The sequence below is a fragment of the Lepidochelys kempii genome, chromosome 13, assembly GCF_965140285.1.
Source record: "Lepidochelys kempii isolate rLepKem1 chromosome 13, rLepKem1.hap1, whole genome shotgun sequence".
NCBI classification, from domain to species: domain Eukaryota; kingdom Metazoa; phylum Chordata; order Testudines; family Cheloniidae; genus Lepidochelys; species Lepidochelys kempii.
In genome coordinates, this window is record NC_136392.1 from 13,712,411 (window position 1) to 13,731,097 (window position 18,687).

The 18,687-nt window shown below is 41.9% G+C and overlaps 1 long non-coding RNA gene across 1 annotated transcript; it reads left to right on the plus strand.

Annotated features, from left to right (window-relative positions):
- The first annotated feature begins 15,163 nt into the window (after positions 1–15,163).
- On the plus strand, positions 15,164–17,023 carry LOC140897066 (uncharacterized). Its single transcript, XR_012154672.2, has 2 exons — positions 15,164–15,408; positions 16,009–17,023. It is a non-coding gene; the product is annotated as an uncharacterized LOC140897066 (long non-coding RNA).
- Positions 17,024–18,687: the final 1,664 nt, after the last annotated feature.

The following is an 18,687-nucleotide window of genomic DNA, read 5'->3' on the forward strand; positions in this document are numbered from 1 at the left end:
TATGTCTACACTAAAGTTCAAGCTGGAAATTACACCTCTCATAGACATACATGTATTAGGTCTGATCAAGCTAGTATGATAAAAATACAAGTGTAGCCACAGTGGTGTGAGGGGCTCCTTCCCTGAGTACAATCCTGTCTCAGATCCTCGGGATGTACTTGGGTGGCTCAACCCTTCCATTGCAGCTACATTTCTGTGTTTAGCATGGTAAGCTTTATAAGAGCTAGCACGCGAATGTCTGCTTGAACTGGAAATTACTCCCTCCAGCTCAAGTGCACACATAGCATTGAAAGCCCTTCATGGGGTGAAGATGGAATGGTCCCCTAGGGACTGGATGGCCAGAGTGCATTACACTCTGGCCCCACATCCCGACATGCCCCTGCCCAAGTGGGGGCAGAGGCTTGTGTACATGTGTGAAGCCAGCTGAGGATTCCCTTACACAGGCTGCCTATTTTAACTTATGGTCACTTTACAATCTTCCTACCAAACCCTGGAGCTTTTTCTGTCTGTTAATCACAGAGCATTCCAAATTGTCACTTCAGTTTTTGGTGAGTATAAAATACTGCAGGTAGACAACATTCAAGAGTCCCAACCACGCAGCTCTACCAAAGCACTTCACTTTTTGACCTTCAACAATCGTGAGATTTTCCTAAGCAGAAAGTGTCAGTTATGGCCAGCTGCTGTCATTTGGGGTTGTCCTTTTATTATTTTTAATGCTGAAAAAAGGACACCAAATCCAGGTTTCTGTATAGTTCTGTCCCTTTATACCCATCCCTGTCATTCAGGAGGAGGAACGTCTTCTTTTAAAATAAATGAATAAATAAAAGGAACTCAGTATTACTGGAATACATTATTAAGGACTTGTCAAGCATAAGAGTTGCACCTCTTTAACTATAGTGGTATAGTTAAAGAAGTAGAACCCCATTCGTATGGATGCAATTACATCAGTATTAAAGTGCTTATACCAGTATAACCCTTCCTGTACTGGAAGGGGAATAACTATACTGGTACAACTGTGTCCACACTATATTTACTGTGTGGTATTACTATTTTTCTAAAAAGTAGACCCCTAACCAAAGTATTTATACCAGTAAAATTTAAGGCCATGTCTACACTGCGGAGCTTACGGCACAGCTGTGCTGCTAAAGACTCGCTGCTGTAAGGCATGCTGTGCAGTCGCTCTTTGTCGGCAGAAGAAAGCCCTCCCACCGACAAAATGAGTGTCCCCTGCCGACAAAGTGCTGTCCACCCCAGCACTTTTCATTGGGAAAACTTTTGTCGGTCAGGGGTGTGTTTTTTTCACACTCCTGACCGACGAAAGTTTTACCGAAGAAAGTGCAGTATAGACATAGCATAAGTGTAGACCAAGCCTAAGGTTACGTCTACACTACCGCGGTAAGTCGACCTATGCTACGCAACTCCAGCTACATGAATAACGTAGCTGGATTGACGTATCATAGGTCAAGTCACTGCGGAGTCTACACAGTGGGGAGTAGATGGGAGAAACTCTCCCGCTGACTTACCTTATTCTTCTCATCGGGGGTAGAGTACAGGGGTCGACTGGAGAGCAATCTGCTGTCGATTTGGTGGGGCCTCACTAGACCTGCTAATTCGACCGCTGATGGATCAATCTCAGAGCGTCGATCCCAGCTGCAGTGTAGATGTAGCTTAGGGCAAGTAATCCCCAGGGAGCACAGGAGATGCTCTAAACATTACTTTGATTGTAAGCTTTTGGGGACAGAGATAATCTTTTTGTTCAGTGTTTGTACAGCTGCTAGCACAATGGGGTCCTGGTCCATGACTGGGACTCTTAGAGGCCATTGCAAGAAAAGCAAAGCAAAGAAAAGCAAAGAAAAGAAAAGAAAGAACAAGCCAGGGCTGTATTTGTACCATTATTAGTGGTGTCAGAGAACTTTCTGAATGCTTGTCCCTTAAATACCAAACCGACTACAGTTCTCATTGTTGCAAGTTTTGCCGTTAGTTACACCTGGGCAACCTCAGTGGCTTCACTGGAGTCACTCAAGTGTGAATGAGGGCAGAATTTAGCACAATGTCTATGTTAGATCTAGAACATGGTGCACATAATTGCTTACAGCTTCTTCTTCTTCTTTAAGTTGTTTTGCAATTCTTTTCCTTTTTGTCTCTTGTTACAACAGAAACATTTGGCTACATAAGTACAATACTGAGAGCCTGAACATTTCAAAAGGAAATAAATAGAGGTATTTTTTAGAAAATCATTTCAACTGTTCCCCTTTTGTGTGCTGAAGTACTGTAGCAATTTTCTCTGATGGTCACAGATCAACAGAAAGAAAGAGTTCAACATATAAAAATAGTATCAACATGTCATTGCTACTAATTGAATACCGTATCTGTGTTCAAAAAGACATTAAAAAAAGGAAAGAAAGAAAAATCTTTGTCACTTACTGGGCCTGATGTTCAGAGCTCTGAGAAACTAGGCTGCATGTATTTGCATGCAGTTACTTCTATGTGCAAAGTAGGTATTTGCATAAATGCAGATCTTACTGAGAATTTGCAGATACAAACACCCAATTTGCATGTGCAGTTATTGTAATTGCACATGCAGCTACATTTTTGTGCCTGGCTCTTTTCTCCCAATGCTGTGAAAATCAGGTCCACCATATTCTAGTAAGGTACAGAAACTTTGTTCTATAAATAGACATTTCTTCACCAGAGCAGTTCCTGCTATTGCTTGTGTTAACTCCTTAGCATTGTGATGGAGTATTTTTGTGTGCTTTGTACACCAGAATCTGTCTTCCTAACACAGATGGAAATAGTCAGACCTATAGATTAAGTCCCAAGTACACAGTTTTGCACACATCCTCCATGGGCTCATGCATTGCATCAACTTTGCACATGCGAACGTACTTAATAATTTCATTTCTGGCTGTAATTTCAACAAATATCTAGCTCATAGGAAACCTGTGCAGCTAAATGTACACGAGGACTTCAGATACAGGTGATAACTAGTGCAGAAAAGCTCATACATAAACATATGCACACACATGTACTAGCTACATACATGCAAACTGAATTGTCCATACAAATTAGACCTGCAAGTGTTTGTGCATGTTGTATTAACAGTTGCATGTCCAACTTGTTTATGAAGCAGGTCTAGTGATTGCATCAATCCAGAGACCCAACCATTGAACTCTTTGGATAGTGGCTTATGACTGCACAATCAAAACATAAGCACAAACTCCATCTAAAAACAGTGTGTGTGTGTGTGTGTGTGTGTGTGTGTGCATGAGTGCATATGTATGTGTGTGCATTGTTATCCCTTTGCTGAGTGCTAGCAGGTGCTGAGGCCTGGCAAGCTGGCTTCTCTTTAGAGGAGAAATCAGTGTTGGGAGTCATGTATTATTGTTAGTGCAATTGTTATTTTACACTGTATATATACACCAGGCATAGACAATAGTGGGCTCTAATAGTATGCAGGCAATCCCCTCTTTCAGGAACCTCAGCCAGAATACCAATGCCCAGTTCCCAGGAAGCATTATGCCTCAAGAAGTGACTAGTTAGACAGAGAAGAGTTAGAGAGACCACAAACTCCCTTGCTGTTTCCTACACTCCCAAAAGAAAACTATGTCACAAAACTAACACTAGTGCATTGCTTCAAAGACTGCACCGTGCTCTCAAGCTAAGGAAAATAACTTACAAGACTATGTGTAACTGCAGCAGCACCTGGTGACTCAAATCATAATAATATAATGATTTTATTGTCAGTTGCTCAACAAATTTCCACTTATTACATGAGTTGACAACATGCCTCTGTACTCCATAATGTTTTTTCTACAAAAACACCACCAACCAACACCACTCCAGCAAAATAAATGTGAACAGAAATCACGAACCAAAAGAGCCCTCCTGGAATTATTAATTTATGCTTCTTTTGCTGTCATAAGCAGAAAGCCCTCAGTCTGGCTTTATTGAGTAATAAGTTCCCTAAAAGAAGAATTAAGAAGAAATATTTGATTTTAAAAAGTATTAGAAATTTGTAAATCAAGTTACTGAAAGAATCTAATAACACAGCATGCCAGTATGAAAGTTATAATTTTAAGTTGCTAGTTAATCAAATTAAACTGCTGTTTTATGTCAAATGACCCTGTAACTTGTGCATTAATAAACCTATTTAATATTAGAAAACGAAAAAGCAGGTTTCTGCTGAAATACTAGCTTCTTTCATTTTCTTGGCTTTTTGTTTTGTATATTGGATGGAATTATGATTGTGACTGATTATATGTTGTGCCTCTTGGGAGCAGAAGTACAGAAAGTACCGACCAGAAAGGAGGGGTACAAAGATAGGTTTAAACCACCTTTGTGCATTCCAGATTTTAGGCTGCTAAGGGTATAAAATTGTCTTGCGCTATTCCCCCTCCTACCTCTGACAGAGCCCTGGGCAGGCTCTCTACTGCATTCAGCATGCCTGCTGGTCTTTTGCTGTTCCTACTATAGGGAAAGCCGTCAGGGGCTACTCCTCTCCATTTAGGGCAAGTCTATACTTAAAATCCTGCATCAGCACAGCTGCACCAATGCAGCTGCACCATTCTAGTGCTTTAACGAAGACACGCTAAACCAATGGTAGAGAGCTCTCCTGTTGGTGTAGTTAATCTACCTCTCTGAGAGGCGGTAGCTAAGGCAGCAGGGAAACTCTCCTGCTGACATTGCCCTGTCTACACGGGGTTAGGTCAGTATAACTACGTTGCTCAGGCATGTGGCTTTTTCACACCCTGAGTGACATAGTTATACCGATATAGGTCTGTAGCGTAGACCAGACCTTAGGGCTTAGCTTCATTAGAGACCACAAGAAGACTCTAGTGTTTACCTTAACTTGCTAATGTGTGAACTGCCTTGTTCAAACCAGGATTTTACAATGTTAGTTACTACTTGATAAAAATACACATATTTTCCTAGGGTAGATGTGCCTTTATGATGCTGGGGTGAATGGGAGGTCATCTGAGGGAAGGCACATTCAGTATTATATAGACACACACTCATATGTTGTGTAATTAGAACTTTTCAGCCAATAAATTACCTAAGCTCCATGCCCAAAATATTTTATAGTCTGACTATATTCTGTTATGTTATTTCTTGCTTTACAACTTTAAATTCCATTATGTAGTAGAAACACTTCACTTAGGTTGAGAATTTCAATGTTCAGGAGGAGAGTTAAGTGCCCAACAAGTGAAAGTTGATGGGAGTTGCCTTAAATCTCTTTGAAAATGCAGTAGAATAACAATGAGTTTTTTTGTCAAAGGCTATTAACAGAATAAGGATATTTCCTGGACAGTAAATCCATGGTTTTGTTTTTCATTTTTTAATTACGTACTTTGTACTTACTATCTGTGTATTTAATGTTGACACTAATACACAGTCTTGGCTGGAAGATACATGGACTATAGATCCATGGACTATATATATATACACACACACACACAATCTTTTATGCCAGCAGTCTTCAGATAAACACTTAACTGATTGACAGTTAGTAGGTGTCACCTTCTAATTTAAAAAAAACAATTTAAATTTAACCGTCATATAGTTGAAGAAAAGTATTACCTTTCATTCAATAATTACACTTAAATGGTTTTAAGGTTAAAATGCTACTTGGCTACAAACATTTCAAGCTGTGTACAATGTCTAAACCTCCTCAGAAGACTACAGGTACTGTATATATTTAATCACCTTCTAGTCTTTTTATGGAAACAAACATCAATAGACAGCTTTTTCCCCCATGCATGACATAAGCAAAAGGCTAGATCCCCAGCTGGGGTAAATTGGCATCACTCCTCTGACTTTGATAGAGTTACACCGATTAATACCAGCTGAAGATCTGGCCCACAGTGTGACATATTTGGAGCTTTCATCTGACTTCTCCTGTTGTGCATGGTGTGAATCACCTGCCTGACATGCAAGGGGTGTATAGTGTATTACAAGAGTACTCTGTAAAAAAGAATTGTCTAATTATAACAAAATGATATGGGCCAGATCCACAAAGGGACTTAGGAGCCTAAGTCCAGGGTTTAGGCATCACTGAAGTATACAAAACACCCACTTGGCAGCTGCATAGCCCTGTAAGTGCCTAAACTCATTGGAGTCTAAATTTTTGCTGTAATAATCCACTAGGCACACAGGCTTCTGCCTCTGGACAGGTGCACTGCTGCCTCAGGCAGGCATCTGGATTCCTACGTCATGCCTAAACCCCATTGTGATCCTCAAATCTAGGGAAGATAGGCATTCGCCCCTTTCCCACCCCCACTCCCACGCCCCTTTCCCACCCCCACTTGGAGGTGCCTGTAAATGGTGCTCAGATATATGCAATATTGTTTTGGGTTTTGTAGAACCAATAAAATGGCAAAAAGTTTACAGTGTGCCACTCTTCACTGGAACACGTCACACGTTCCACGGTGGCGTGGATTATTCTCTGAACAAAGGCCCTCTCTCTTACATGCCTCAACAGTGACTTCATTCTGAGGATGAGTCTCCATTTGAGCTGGGAAGAGTGATTCTAAGCTCTCATAGACATACCGGCCCTAGCTCTTCTCAAAACTAGCTCATTAAAAAAATAGCGCTGTAGCCAGGGTAGCGCAGGGGGTGGCTCAGGCTAGTTGCTCAAGTACATTTCCAGAGGGTCCAGGTGGGTATAGAGGCTGGTGGCTAGACTGAGGTGCTGCCTGTGATACCCTGGCTACGCTGCTAATTGTAGCTTGCTACCTCTCAAGCAGTGCTAGCATGGGCACGTCTACCCAAGCTGGAAATCACACCTTCCAGTGCAAATGTAGACACAGCCTTATACAATGGTGAAAATGAGAGGCGAAGCAGGCCTCAGGAGTACAGTTGTTTCTTTCTTTCTTTCTTTCTTTCTTTCTATTTTTTTTTAATTAAACCAAGGGACAAATTCTGCAAGGATCTTCAACTCTCATTGATTTTAGAGCAGGGATGGGCAAACTTTTTGGCCTGAGGATCATATCAGGGTTCCAAAACCTTATGGAGGGTGGGTAGGGAAGGCTGTGCCTCTCCAATCAGCCCCCTCCCAGCCCCCTAACCTCCCCCTCCCACTTCCCCCTGACTGACCCCCTCAGAACCTCCAACCCATCCAACCTCCCCTGCTCCTTGTCCCCGACCACCCCCTCCTGAGACCCCCCACCCCTAACCACCCTCTGGGACCCCACCCCCTATCCAACCCCCTGCTCCCTGTCCCCTGACTGCCCTGACCCCATCCACCCCCCTGCCCTCTGACAGGCCCCCCCAGGACTCCTACGCCTATCCAACTCCCCCTTTTCCCCATCCCCTGACTGCCCCCCTGAGAACTCCTGACCCATCTAACCCTCCCTGCTCCTCGTCCCCTGACCCCCCCTCCAGAAACCCCCCACCCCTTACTGTCCCCCTGGGACCCCAGCCCCTATCCAACCACCCCTGCTCCCTGTCCCCTGACTGCCCCCCGACCCCTATCCACACCTCCGCCCCCTGACAGGCCCCCTCAGGACTCCCAAGCCCGTCCAACCCCCCCTGTTTCTTGTCTCTGCTGACCTCCCTCCCCTCAGAACCTCCGCCCCATCCAGCCTCCCCCTGCTCCTTGTCCCCTGACTGCCCCCCCGGGACCTCCTGTCCCTTATCCAACCACCCCACTCCCCACCCTCTTACCATGCCGCTCAGAGCAGCAGGAGGCCGCAGCCACGCCGCCAGGCCAGAGGCAGCCATGCCACACTGCCCGGCAGGAGTGGCGGGCCAGAGCGCTGGTGGCACAGTGACCTGAGGCTGCAGGGATGGGGAACAGCAGAGGACGGGACAGCAGGGTAGGGGCTGGGGGCTAGCCTCCCCGGCCGGGAGCTCAGGGACCAGGCAAGACGGTCCTGTGGGCCGGATGTGGCCCGCGGGCCATAGTTTGCCCACCTCTGCTTTAGAGGGAGTTAAGGGTACTGAATATTTCCCATGCACTACTCTAAAGTTTGCAAATCCAGGCTCTAACACATTAATCGGATAAATCTTATCAACTACTCTCCTGTTGTGGCTGAGACAATGAGGAGATCAGGGCACAGAATGATGCTGAATTCCCACCCAGAAGGGCAACACAGTTTCCTATGCAGTGTTGCTACATTGACCCTGTGTCATAAATATAAAGGGAAGGGTAAACCCCTTTGAAGTCCCTCCTGGCCAGGGGAAAGCTCCTCTCACCTGTAAAGGGTTAAGAAGCTAAAGGTAACCTCGCTGGCACCTGACCAAAATGACCAATGAGGAGACAAGATACTTTCAAAAGCTGGGAGGAGGGAGAGAAACAAAGGGTCTGTGTCTGTCTGTAGTCGTCTTGGCCGGGGACAGAACAGGAATGGAGTCTTAGAACTTTTAGTAAGTAATCTAGCTAGGTATGTGTTAGATTATGATTTCTTTAAATGGCTGAGAAAAGAATTGTGCTGAATAGAATAACTATTTCTGTCTGTGTATCTTTTTTGTAACTTAAGGTTTTGCCTAGAGGGGTTCTCTATGTTTTTGAATCTAATTACCCTGTAAGATATCTACCATCCTGATTTTACAGGGGGGATTTCTTTATTTCTATTTACTTCTATTTTTTATTAAAAGTCTTCTTGTAAAACACTGAATGCTTTTTCATTGTTCTCAGATCCAAGGGTTTGGGTCTGTGGTCACCTATGCAAATTGGTGAGGCTTTTTATCCAACATTTCCCAGGAAAGGGGGGGTGCAAGTGTTGGGAGGATTGTTCATTGTTCTTAAGATCCAAGGGTCTGGGTCTGTAGTCACCTAGGCAAATTGGTGAGGCTTTTTACCAAACCTTGTCCAGGAAGTGGGGTGCAAGGTTTTGGGAAGTATTTTGGGGGGAAGGACGCGTCCAAACAGCTCTTCCCCAGTAACCAGTATTAGTTTGGTGGTGGTAGCGGCCAGTCCAAGGATAACGGGGGTAATATTTTGTACCTTGGGGAAGTTTTGACCTAAGCTGGTAAAGATAAGCTTAGGAGGTTTTTCATGCAGGTCCCCACATCTGTACCCTAGAGTTCAGAGTGGGGGAGGAACCGTGACACCCTGCCTATGGAATTTTGCACTGTGGATCCTGGATTCCTCTTGTAAATGAGCAATTTTCTTGCTCTTTGTTCTTCCAGCCAGGGCAGAATTTGACCCCACGTGGAGCATTATACCTATTTGGCTTTAGATTACCTTCAACCAGGAATTGGGCCAACTGTGTTGCTTCAAATCCTTTGCAAAGTCAGAAGTCATTTGCATTACACCACTCGTTGGTCTTTATTGTGTTTCTACTTCATCCATTTTAAGTCAGTTCATCCCATCAGAAAGCAGTTACTCACAAGCGTAGTGATTTCAATGAGGGCACTCATGAGTAAGTCATCATTCATGTGAGTAAAGGGTTCACATTCTAGTCTAAGATTGTAAATTCTTCTGTGCAAGGACCAACCCGGCGACCTCTCATGTTATGTTTCTAAAGCATAACACACAGTTTGGCTGCTATCTCATAACTAATCACAAGAAGTTATTACCTATAGAATTCCACACACCTCAGTGGTTTTTTTTTAGTGATTTTACAAATCTCTGACCCTGTGACCATCACTAGTACCAATTAAGTCTTCCATCTTGTGGCATTTTGCAGAGAAAATGTCTGAGAGATTTACGAACAGTCTGCAAATCAAAGGCTGCCTCACTGGCTACCATAACATTTCTCCCAGGATTTGTGATCACTGTGCCTGATTTTAGGTGGTTTGCTGTGAACTGCGGAAAAATTATTACTCCTGAAGTTCTGCTAAAATTCTTTCTGCTTCTAGAATACACACTACAGTTTGTCTTCAGTACAGAGTGGGAGTCTAGCACTGGTAGGATGAGGGATGTTTAGGGAGCACTCAGAGCTCTCATCTGGAGGGCTGAGCATCTCCAACTCACACTGACTTTAATGGGACTTAACAGTGTTGAGTATCTCACAGGATCAGACCCTCCATGAGCTTCAACAGTCATATAATCCTCTATCCACTCACTCATCTACGTGGATCTATGACTGCTTTGGGAAACTGCTACAGATTGATCCAAAGAGACAAAAAATCCTTTTGCAACAACGACGACAAGACCAGTAGGGCTCAATCCTGAGCTGACCGGCGAATCAGCTGAGGAAGGGATCCACTTTTCTGCCTCATCTGATCAAAACTGATCCCTAGTGAAAGTTAGAGTGGCCTAAATTATGCTGATTTGTAATAGTCCTCTCTAAGGCCCCTAATAGACCACTACCCTTGTAAAGATTGCCCAGAACACTCTGAACTATGAAGATTCCTTTCACCCTGTCATTATTTTCTACTCTGGACATACCTCCTGTTCTGTGGGGGAGGACAGTAGTGATATAGAGCCAGTTATGCTCATTTTATACCATACTTATGCCAGAGAACACCCCAAGTGATCTTTAGGACAACTTCCTGGCTGCTTTGAACTGCTTAGGAGACTTGAGTCTAACCCATGATACTTTTCTTACATTAAGAAACAACAACACCAAACTGGGTTCCAGGGAGTGGTCAAAGAGAATTTTGAGAGGCTGATCTGTAGGTGTCTGTAGGAAAAGTTGCAGAAACTTACAGACTACATCTACATGCAAATCATCATAAACATTTCCCATGGATATGCAGCTGAGAAACATCTCAGGACAATGCATCATGATTTAGCATCTATTACCTAGAATTTTGACATGAGCTGAAAAAAGTCACAAATTCCTCTTTCTACATGCCTCCATAAGCCTGTCACTGAAGTATCTAACTGCAGAAGATACTGAACAAGAAACAGTGAAATAAGAACCCGAACAGGAGAGTCTGTAAATCTTGTATGTGGGTGACCTTTTCACTCTCCTTTGTGTTGAGAGGTGTTGGTGGAGACGTGCTCCTCCAGAGACTCTAGCTCACATGTACTTTCCTTGTGCTCCCTCACCCCCCCATTTATGGTGGTTTTTGCTTTCCAGGTCATTCTACTTCTATGATGTGCTCAGCTGAGAGACCTTTCCCCAATGAACGTTCATCTCTTTATGACATTACATGGAGATGAGTTTGGACTCAATGGATTTATTTATCTTAGTTACTTAAATGCCCCCCATTACCATAATATCCAAACATCTCACAGTCTTTAAGGAGCCTTACCTCCTACCTGATATCTGTTTTGTATTTGCCCCTACTCATTCCCTTATTCAGCCTGACAGTCTACACTTCTCAAAAGGGTGTAGGACAAAAGGAACAACAAAGTAGACATCAATTACCAATTATAGATGCAGCCTCAAAAAAGGAAAATGCTCTTTAAAGTATCAATTTGCACAACACCCCTGGAAGTGCTATTTATCCCCATCTTACAGATGGGAAATTCAGGCACAAAAGAGACTTGCCCAGGGTCACACAGGAGGCAGTGGCAGAGCAGGGAATTGTACCCAGGTCTCCTGAGTTGCAAGCTAGTTTCCTAACCACGGGACCATCCTTCCTTTCATTGCAGTGTTCTCTTTCTGGGATGCCTTACATCCTACCTGACATTTGTTTTGTATTTTCCCGGCTACCCATTCCCTTATTCAGCCTGACAGTCTACATTTCTCAAAAGGGTGTAAGACAAAAGGAACAAAGCAGACATCAACTACTAGTTATAGATGCAGCCTCAGAAAAGGAAAACGCTCATTGCGTCTTGGCTGACACTAGCAGGCTGAGTATCCCATGCCAACACAAAACACCAAGAAAACCCTATGTCTGTACACAACTCTGCTTATCTTTTATAGGGGTGCCAGTGATAGCCTCATGACTGTTGTGTAATATTGGGTTCCAAGAAAGTACCATCCTGTATTTACTTCGGATGTTAGCATTAAGTCAACTATATTTGGGGCTACTTTGCAGAACTCTCCCAATGTCTACCTTCTGGCTCTTGTGACTCCTGCTACTTGTATTCAAGAAGATTAAAAATTACTCCACCAGTGATAACTTCTGGTTCGGTTGGTTCGGTAGGCATGGGGGCTCATAGGGGTAAAGAACAATTAGCTGTTGTTTCCTATTGTGGTATATGTGATTGTCACTCATAAGTCTTACTTCTCTTGCTATGTTCTTCACAGCATCTGTGTTCATGGAGCACTCTCACTGCCTCCTGAAGATAATGAAAGGGCCCTGACTACTGAGTGAAGGTCACTCAAACAATACAGCATAACACAGAATCACTGCCTGCTGCTTTACAAGATTCTTTGGGCTGGTACTTACTAGCTACCTGGCAACCCAGAGGGAGAGCTGAGGATTAAGCATTGTGCTTGCACAGAGAGAGAGAGAGAGAGAGTGTTGCACAAAGGAATGGGTAAAACCCCAGGAAATAAGTAGCAACAAAAATCAATACAGACAGATGTTCAACCAAAATGAAATATTTTTCATTAAAATAAGAGCAAGTGCAACAGACGTCGGACTAAATACTTGAGCTGCACTGAAACAGAACCAATATAAGTCTGTGTCTGGCTGATGGTTACTATCAGAGTGCCAGAGAGAACAAGGAAAGGCAGTGACTCAAAGCAAGAATGCAGAGGAATAAATGCTAAAAGAACAAGCACTTTCCTTGTGACACTGAGGGAGAAATCCTGGTCTCATTGCACTCTAAACTATTTCATTGATGTTGTTAGGATTAGGATTTCATCCAGGGCTACATATCATACCTAAGCAAAAGTGTCTGACAATTTGCCACCCTTCTTTCGGACAAAAACTCATGCCGTCTTTCATCTGAGAGAGAAAATTCTTGTTTGATTTCACTGTCTAATCTGTTTCCACTTCAGTACATTAGACAGATACACAGACAATGCCATGATGGGGTTGCGATATAGAGAGAACTAATTTGGGAAACCAGTTTAGGCAAAAAAGCATTTCTCCTATTTTAATTTACCTGACTATTATCAACCACTGTGGTGTGGGTACTATGATGAGCATGGTGATAGATCGATGAGCAAACTCTCTCAGTCACCTGCCCTTGGCGCTCAGATGATATCTGAGGAACTCATAAGTCTTAAGAAAAGAGATGGAATCTATGGAGAGAGATGGCATTGACACCTAATGTTGAAGGAAAGCCTGTTGATGTTTAATACATTGAAGAAATTGTCCAAGAACAGATCATCCATGTGAAAAAAAGCACTTGACACCTCCAAGGACAGTGAATTCTTGGGTGATCTGTATAAGTATTGGTTGCTCAAGGTGCTACAAATGGAGGACCAGAAGTTCTCAAGACTGTGGCCGTCTAACTATTGATTCAAGTTAGTGCTTTTGAAAGATAGCACTGACCTACACAAGGCACAATGTAAAGACACGCCACTACCCAGACACAGCAATCCTGACTTGTCAGACCTGTGCTATTTTAGTTCTGGGCTTCTCTTGAATAGAGATTGCCAAATATTCCAAATTATTGCAAGGTTGTGTGGGATATAGATAAATAATGACTAGAATGAGAGGCTGGACTAGGTGACCTCTTGAACTGCCTTCCAGCCCTGAATTTCTATGATTCTATGATATCCTATGGCCAGAGATACGTGAAACCTGACTTTTGCTTTTTGCACTAGTTCATTTGGATATTTTCTTCAGTTCTTACAGGTCCAACTCCCTGAATTTTGCTTTGAGATTTGGGTTGGACACCAATTCCATCTAGTTTTATATTAAAACCAAGTGAAATCACCAGGCTGAGCTTGACACAACATCAACAGTGGTCTCAGTTTCACTCAGCAAGTATGTGGAGGAATTGGGGCCGAGATCGGAGATGGTAGCAAAACCTGAAACCAGGTGAGTTTCATTTTTTCTTTTCTTTTTTTTTTTTTTTTAATCTTGAGAAATGGGGATATAAGATGGGGCAGCTGACTTTCATCTTGGGAGTCCTGGTCCCAAACTTTATTCGTGTTTGCCCACAAGTAGTGCTGTATAACACTTTTACCCAGTTTGACAATGAATGCTTTGCATAAACATTTGACACAAACAGCATTTGAACCTCATCTCCAGAGGTGAATGTCTATTGCATCATACAGCACCTTCACCATCACCCTACCACAATTTTCTCAATGTTAAAAGAAATTATACTCAGTAATTGAAACGGTAATTCAAACATGTCTCATAATTGGAACTGGACAAAAAAAGGGGGACCTTTTCTGTGCAAAATTTTTATTTTTTAATAGAAATTTAAATATCAAAACTTTCAGCCTAAAATCAAAATTTTTCAGTTTTTGTTAATTTAATTCTTCAACAAAAAAACTGAAAATTTATGCAGAAAATTAACACTTTTAATGAAAAATTATGTTGTCAAAAAATTTTTTCCCATCAAAAACAGCTTTGACAGAAAATTTTCCATAACCCCTACCAATCACCTTCTTCTCTTAGCTAGTAAATTCCTCAACATGTACACTAAGTCCAAGAGAATAGATACCAAACTGTCATATTGTGAAAGAGAGACAGACATGGTCTCTTTCATTCAAATTATTGCAAATACCAAGATGCAAGTGGTATAAATGATAGCTGAATAACTCTTCTTGTTATAGCAGTACTATGTCTAATACCAACATGTGTGTCAGTTCAAGGCTGCCGTTTGTTAAGTTTAATTTTACATAGATTAATATCAGACTTTTTTTTTCTTTTTCTCTTGAGATTCCATACATCAAAGCCATCTCAAATTAGCCTTTGCTCCGTTTTCCCCCACCCCCTTCCTCTTTTCTCCTCACAGGCTAGTTACTGCAAGAGCTGAGTGACCTATTTGTAGAAAATAATTTGTTTTGACAAATTTAGCACTTTATTTAGTTTGCATCATAACTGTGCTTTTTATAAATGTGGTCATTATTAAAACTGATTAGATACACATTTTATAATTCAGTTTATGGGCTGTTCATAAACTATTCACATTAGCTATGTCTTTGGAGATTTACTCTATTATTCGTGGTGTGGAACTGGTCACTTTAGTCACATGGTACTGTTTTTGCTCAGTTTGGATGACACACTTTTTGTATACAGGAGAGAAATCAAGACGATGTCAAGATTACTACAAGAACAATTCCTTCACGAATATATTGTGACAGGGTTGGGTCAGATGGCTACAGGAGAGTGACAGAAGGCAGATATATCAGCCCCAGGTTAAGTAGGTCCCTTTTCCCTGGGTAAGGTAACAGGGAAGGTTCCAGAACAATCAGGAACCTTCTGGAGACAATTAAGACAGGCTGATTAGAACACCTGCAGCCAATCAAGAAGCTGCTAGAATCAATTAAGACAGACTAATTAGGGCACCTGGGTTTAAAAAGAACCTCATTTCAGTTTGTGGCGTGCGTGTGAGGAGCTGGGCGCAAGAGGCACTCGGAGCTGAGAGTGAGAACACGGATTGTGGGAGGACTGAGGAGTACAAGCATTATCAGACACCAGGAGGAAGGTCCTATGGTGAGAATAAAGGTGTTGGGAGGAGGCCATGGGGAAGTAGCCCAGGGAGTTGTAACTGTTGCACAGCTGTTCCAGGAGGCACTCTAGACAGCTGCATTCCACAGGGCCCTAGGCTGGAACCTGGAGTAGAGGGCGGGCCTGGGTTCCCCCCAAACCTCCCAACTCCTGGTCAGACACAGGAGAAGCTGACCTGGACTGTGGATTCATGAAAATGGCCAAGCTGAGGGCTGCCGTGAATCTCCGAGGCGAGCAAATCTGCAAATAAGCAGAAGACCCACCAAGGTAGAGGAGGAACTTTGTCACAATATATTCACACAATGTTTGAGAGTCTTTTGCTTTCTGCAAATATTGTTGCAAACAAAAAAAACCCCTCACTCATCCAAATAGTCACAGATAAATTAAATCAGTCAAATAATGCCCTCTAAAGCAATCTATAGAATTTATTCAAACAAATGTTTGCAACTGTTTTTGCAGTGTTTCCCAGCTCTGGTCACTTTGCATTATTAGTAATAACATGGCCAGGACAAACGGTACTTGACATTGTATGAACATATGCAAATACACAGTCCCTGTTTCAAACAGCTTGTATTTTACTTGTAGCTAATGCCTCCCTTGAGGCTGCCATGCATGCCACCAGGTGAACTGCTGAAGACTATTGCACCAGCCATGAACCACTCCATCAACAACGTTGCTAAACACCAGAACTTTGTGATGCCTGGATTCTACCAACTTAAAGAGATGCTATCTGATCCTCAGCTTATTGTCTCTCTCTTCAGTTCCTCTGAAGGGAAACAATCTGCATTTTGTGTGCACACTCAAGCTGGCTTCTTCAAAGTTAATTGCTAACGTCTAACTTTACATTATCTTCCTTTATTTTTCCCTTCCAGAACTTAACATGCACATTAGCTCCTTCTACAAATAACTTCCACTGCAGTTTTAGTGCTGTTATGCTTGTCAATGTTTTGAATCCCTGAACAGAAAACAAAGTAAGCAGGTGTTTTCATCATGCAATTCCTCCCAAGATCTTATGTGTTTTTGTTTGTTCAGAATTTGATTTGTGTAAAGCAAAGCTTCTTCTTTTATTAGTCAATGTGGCTTGCTTGATCAATTTGTCTACTACCTAATGTGACTACATTGTATATTTTAACTTGCTGACATCTAGCAACTGAGGATAGACCAAGTTGCAAGATCAAGGATTAGGAAGCACTGATTTCATATTTAATCTTTCAAAAGCAACAGAAATTGGCAACCCTTCTTAGCACTCTATAGGCAAAGAAAAGGATGCCTCCAAAATAATAAATTTTCAGTTAAATACTCATGCTTTTCAGTTATGAGGCACATTTAAATAAGACAAAAAGAGAATAAATCATAACACGCAAATAAGTGCAATGAAAATGTAACAGATAAAGCTCTTCCAATTTGTGTAAAACATTTATAGTGCCTATATTTTACATTGATTTACTCCAGAGTGAATTTCTCAGAGGAATAATATGTCTGGGAGAATATATAAAATACCACACAGTATTTGCTGCTATCCTAAGTGGTATGATCATAAATAATTAAACTAAACTATGCTTGTCAAATCAATGAACAAAGTAAATCTGGTGATGCCATACCTTTGCTTTTATTGCTGTTGTATTTATCTGCTTACCGACTCATTCACAATTATCATCCAGTCTTTCAGTGAAAATTATGAAGACTCTACAGGTAAGGTGTAGGTCTATGTATTTATTTCTCTTTCCTCATTTTTATATCAAACCAATGTCCATGTATTGTATCCTTGAAGGCATTCATTTGACCAGTCATCTAAAAAATACTAACATCTCAAAGGTTAATATAAATGAGATTCAAATTGTGAAAGATAACAAACAAAGAATTTAGGCCATGTTTACAGGGCGGGGAGAAGCTCTATCCTAAGAAGCAGTGACTCTGAAAAAAATCTGGAGGTTGTGGTGGATAATCAGCAGAATGTTAGCTCCTAGAGTAATACTGTGGACAGAAGAGGTGATCCTGGGATGCATAAACAGAGAAATCGAGTAGGAACAGAGAAGTTATTTTACTTCTGTATTTTGCACTGGTGCGACCGCTGCTGGAATACTGTGTCTGGTTCTGATGCCCAAAATTCAAGAAGAACGTTAATAACTTCGAGAAGATTCAGAAAAGAGCCATGAGAATGATTAAAAGATTAGAAAACATGAGTGATAGACTCAAGGAGCTCAGTCTATTGAATTTAACAAAAAGAAGGTTAAGGGGTGACTTGATTACAGTCTAGAAGTACTTATCTGGGGAACAAATATTTAATAATGGACTCTTCAATCTAGCAGAGAAAGGTTTAACACAATTCAATGGCTGGAAATTGAAGCTAGACAAATTCAGACTAGAAATAAGTTGTACATTTTTAACAATGCAAGGAATTAACCATTGGAACAATTTACCAAGGGTTAGGTGGATTCTCCAACACTGACAATTTTTAAATCAAGATTGGATGTTTTTCTAATAGATCTGTTTTAGGAATTATTTTGTGGAAGCTCTATGGCTTGTGTTACACAGGAGATCAGACTAGATGATCATATTGGTCCCTTCTAGCCTTACAATCTATAATGAGACAGGGAAGACTTCTCATTTTACTTTGCATTACTCCTCACTGGGAGAGAGCCTTTCATTCTTTTCAGTTTTCATCAGTGTCTAGTCTTCTTTTGGGTGGAGCAGTTTTCCACATTGCTGTCAGACAACTCCTTTTTTTACTTTTTCTTCCTTCACACCATAGGGTTCCACTTCATAATTCTGTGTTTAATCTTCTGGCTGAGAAGGACTGGCTGAAGCTCCCTCCAAAACTGCACGAGCGGAGCTCCAGGCCTGGGCAGAAAAATTGCTGCAGCAATATTTATGTGTTCCCTCCTTCCTTAGGCTACAGATGATTGTCTTCAAAACTTTGCTTGATAACTGACTCCCTACTAGCCTGGGAGTCAGCTACCAGCAAGTACCATGAACTAGGATCTGAGAGTTGGTAGAACATGGTGTTATTTCTGGATCCTTAGGCAACCTGAGCCCTTCACCCCAGCTATTATGAGGTTCTGTGACAGAGGAGGGCTGCAATTCATTATAAAAATGTACATGTTCTCCATTGAACATTTTTTTTTCACTTTGCTTTTAGTTTATGCCACAAAAAGTGATTGCTATACAATACATATTAACAAAATAACACAGGGAACTGAAAGTGACCCCTATCCTTAGCTTTCCATTGTAAAATAGTCTTGTGACTTTCTTTGGAGAAGCTCT